The sequence below is a fragment of the Taudactylus pleione genome, unplaced genomic scaffold, assembly GCF_031769625.1.
Source record: "Taudactylus pleione unplaced genomic scaffold, aTauple2 ptg000026l, whole genome shotgun sequence".
Classification (NCBI taxonomy): domain Eukaryota; kingdom Metazoa; phylum Chordata; class Amphibia; order Anura; family Myobatrachidae; genus Taudactylus; species Taudactylus pleione.
This window is the reverse complement of record NW_028284428.1, coordinates 34,565,738-34,570,583: the sequence shown is the minus strand read 5'-3', so window position 1 is coordinate 34,570,583 and position 4,846 is coordinate 34,565,738.

Sequence of the window (4,846 nt, the reverse complement as noted above, 5' to 3'; positions counted from 1 at the left end):
ATAAAGGACTGCCTCCCTAAGTGCCTGTTATCCGGAGTCACTGCATATGGTAGTCTGCGTATGCTGAGAGAGAAGAAGAGCTGCCTGGGAAGGAGGTCTAATCACTCCATCGTCGCAGATGAAGCCCCAGCTGAGGAAAAGGTCCTGCCAGTGACGAAAACCCTGCTGGCACCCGCACAGGCAGAAGAAAAGACAGCCCCAGAGGAAGAGTGCTTCAGGACCCCTCCTGCTGCTGTGTGTGTTTGCTGGGCTGAGCCCCTGTGGAAAAGGATTTTGCACCTGTTGCTCCTTGTAAAATACCTGCCGGAGGTCTGCAGCTGGGAGCTCTGGTGCGGTGCTGTGCATCCCAGAGTTGCCCTGGACATCGGAGGAGGCTGAATAACCACTGCCAGGGGTGAGATCATACCAGAACCTCCCTATGCTTTGTCCCTCCACAGCTCCTATCTTCCCTCCATTAAGGCCCTGCCCCTCTGTACACCTATCCTATCTGGGTCCCCTGGGTCTATTGCATTATCCTTTACCTTGTGGCTAACCGTGATTAGACTGGGAGACTAGGTTTTGTGTAAAAGCTGGGACTGGGAGTTAGTCTTCCACACAACTGGGTGTAGAAGGGAGTAATAGTGTTTTAAATTAGGTAAAGTGTGTGTGTAGTGATGAAATAGGGGGGAAGTAAAAGATAGGTCACCCCCTCTTTTCCCCAAGAGTTGCATTGGTGGTCATTTACTTTCCTGTGAACCTCTGGCTCATGTCCAGGAGGGGACGTGCCTTATGCGTGCCTTATGGGTGTCGGCTCGTGTCCGATGCCACTGTGGGTGATGTACAAAGTATTTTATGTCTAGCTTTAAAGTAAATGTAATGCCATGTGATATGTATTTGGCTCTGTTTACTGTTTGACTCATGTGTTAGAGAAAGGTTTGATAGTGGTCCTCCGTGGCCCTTTATCTGTTATAGCACTCTGTAAAGCTGTTCACTGCTCGCTGTGTTATTATGGTAAATGCTGACTAATATTTTGCTTGTATGAAATGTTTAAATCTTTACTGATATTGGGGTTAATGTAAATTGTCTTATACACTGCTTGACCCGGTATCCATTTCAAAGTCCATTCATGCTGATGTAATTTATATTACTTGTGCTGTCATCTCATTAGCAAAAGGTGCATGCTTACTGTGAATCTGTTGCTTTGTCAATTCCCGTGATGTAATGTACATTACTTGTTTATTTAGCCCTGTGTAACCCCGGCTGGCAATTCTGGTAGTAAAAGTTGCTTTATTGTGCTTGGGCCATTTACTCTGCGTGAACTGTTAGCCATTACAGTCGGAGAACTACAAGTACCAGCCTAACTTGAAGTTGCATTATTGTGCTTGGGCCATTTACTCTGCGTGAACTGTTAGCCGTTACAGCTGGAGAACTACAAGTACCAGCCTAACTTGAAGTTGCATTATTGTGCTTGGGCCATTTACTCTGCGTGAACTGTTAGCCGTTACAGCTGGAGAACTACAAGTACCAGCCTAACTTGCAGTTGCATTATTGTGCTTGGGCCATTTACTCTGCGTGAACTGTTAGCCGTTACAGCTGGAGAACTACAAGTACCAGCCTAACTTGCATGTGCTTTATTGAGCTTGGGCCATTTTCTCTGCATGAACTGTTAGCCATTACAGCTGGAGAACTACAAGTACAAGCTTGGCCTGCATGTGTTTTTTTCCCACGTTATTCCTCAGCAAAAAGGGAGCGTTAACACACTGTATTTTTAAACTATAGGCTGCTGGTGCACTACTGATATAAGCCTAACCTGCATGTGTTTTTCCCACGTTATTCTCAGCAAAAAGGGAGCGTTAACACAGACTGTATTTCACAGCTATAGACTGCCGGAGCACCATTGATTCAAGCTAGACCAGCAGGTTTCATATTTAGGTCTCTCATTTGTTTTTTTGGTAAAGTAAAGTTCTGCAGGAATTGTGGTTCTTGTTGGTTCACATGCTTGCCAGCTGGGGTCACCGGTAGATGACGGGGAGGTAATAAATAAATACCTTGTCATTGAATAGTGTAATTAATTTCATTCCATCTGTATATGGTAAATATCTCCTGTCATTTGTTGTTAAATATTAACCAAAAATAAAATTGTGTTGCACCTTCCCTCCTGACTGGTCATTGTGTCTGCAAAAGGGGAATTCAGGCTTGCCTCTCTGTCACGGTGTGTCCTATCTGAACACGGGGAAATCGGCCACCGTAGCAATCCTAACACACCTGAACCTGGTGCTAGTGGTGCAGCACTGTACAAACCAGTCAGTACATCACATAAATTTTTGGCGTCGACGAACAGGATACGGAGGTTCCACGCAAGCCTACCCTTACAGATACAATGGAGACCAAACAGTCATCTCCAAGCAGCAGTTCCCAGGAGGGGGCCAGCCTTACTCCTATCACTATGCCTTACTACTTTGGGGCCCCATGGCTGCCATGTTATTCTGGTGAAGTTGGAGATAAAGGAACAGGGAGTCTGAAAGACTTCAAAGCAAAACTAAGGTCCATGTTCAGATTATACTCGCTGACTGAAGCACAGAAAGTGGAAGTCCTGATAGGACAATTAAAAGGGTCAGCTTTAAGAGAAGTCACCTCCTGGCCAAATCGTGAAAAGAACACAGTCGAACAGATATTCGAGAGGCTAACAACAACCTTTGAAAAGAAAACTATGTCAGAGCTGAAGATGCGGTTCTATGCCAGGACACAGCAACATGGGGAATCACTCCGTGATTATGCCCTTAGTCTTCAGGAGGTGTTGAAGGCCATTCAGCAAGTGGATGAAGATGAAGTGAGAGATGCTGATAAAACCCTAATTGAACAGTTCACGGAAGGCGTGAGGGGTGAACCCATGAAATCCAGTTGCGATTATTGCAGCGGCAAGACCCAGAAGCAACTTTCCTGGACATTAAAGAGACAGCCATCCTGGTGGTAGGTGAAAATACCGGATCAAGAAATGGGGAACGGGACCCAGTAACGGCATCAGCGACCCAAAGCAGTCGGAAATTGAAAGTGGACCTGTTGGAATCCTTAAGTAAACAAGTTGCCGAACTTGCCAAGGAAATACAGTCCTTAAAAGCCGACCAGCAGGAAGATTCGATCGGATGGAGAGCCGAGAGGAGACCATACAGAGAAAACTGGAGAAACCCAGGACGACGGCCCATGGATCAGTTCGACCAATAGGGGCGCCCTATCTGTCGGCGATGTCATCAAAGTGGACACCTGGAACGAGAATGCCACGCAGAGGCGTTAAACTCCGAAGTCCTGAGGCCGAGGACAAACCCTCAGGAAGAACAGGTCCACTCTTGGCAGAAGGACAATCCAGAACCACTAATCCACGCAAGAATACCTCCACACGCACAGGAAGAATGCTGGGTCAGGTGGTGTGGTTTAACGTACAATGCGGATATGGTTTTATAAACCTAAATAACCTCACGTTGGATGTGTTTGTGCACTTCACGGCCATTAAGAAGAACAACCACAGGAACTACCTGCGCAGTGTGGGAGATGGAGAGATGGTGGAGTTCGAAATTGCAATTGGAGAGAAAGGTGCTAAAGCCATAAATGTGACTGGTCCTGGAGGTGTTCCCGTACAAGGCAGCCGATATGCAGCTCGCTGCAACAGGCGTAATCCTAATAGAGTGCATCGCAAACGAAGATCATACAGAAGAAACCACAATGTCCCAACTCAGTCACAGGAACATCCACCACAAGTCCCCAGTGTTCCCACTCCCAGTGAAAGGAAGGAAGTTAAGAAGATAGAGAAAGAAGTAGGAACAGACATTGTGTGGTCAGGGATAGAAGACTTGGTGAACAACCAAGATACCGAACTGTCTGCACACAAAGAGATGGTACTTAACCCAGGAAAAAGGCAGCACCATGAGACAGATCGACTGCTTCCCTGTCAAGAGCCAATGCATGAGAGCCAACTGAGGGTGAACGACAGAGATGCTGGTATGGCCTCATGCAAACAACCAGAGTTGCTGACCACAAATCAAGGAGAAGGTCCAGATCAGGTAGCTGACTCATTTGTGACAGAGAGGTCAAGTGTCCCTGCAGACCCGACCATTAGCAATCCAATGGATGTGCTACTGCTCACAGACTTTCCAGTAACGTGGAAGAACGTCAACACTCCGGGCCCCAAAGAAACAATTCCTGAAGCCGTCACAGGAGAAGAGGGACTCAGACATTCCGAGAGAAGCACAAAAGGGGTCTTACCTCTTAGATATAGAGACTGAATCTCGTGTTACATGAATATAATTTGTTACGTGAAAACTGCATTGTTACTTTGCAAAACAAACATCATTACTAGAGGTAATATTGTGTAAGACACAAACTGCTACTGAATATTGTTTGAAATTGTGAAGGTCAATACGTGAGGACACGTATTATTTTAGGGGGGAGTATGTGGTAACCCCAAGTTTGTTCCCAAATAGGGGTCCCCCAATATTTGTTTTTTTCTATGTATGTACACATAGATATACTGCAGTCCCATTCCACATAATAGGCAGCTATAGTGAACTTTTACTGACCTTGCTCTCCCTGAACCCCACTGAGCATGTGCAGACAGGAAGGTAGAAAGTACCCCTTGGTCAGCGATCCATTTAGGAGGGAAAATCCTGCCCCATTGATTGGGAGCCTGGGTGTCCAGGCAGAGATCCCAGTAGGCGGCCTGTTGCTGGGTCCCCTCTGTCCACTCATAGATGCCGGACGGACAGGGAGGAGATTGAGGGAGAGTTTATAAATTACCTTCCTCTAGGCTGTCAGTGCTGAGTCTGGGGAGAATTTCTGAAGAATGATTGTCTGTGAGGAGTCTGGGAGGAATTTC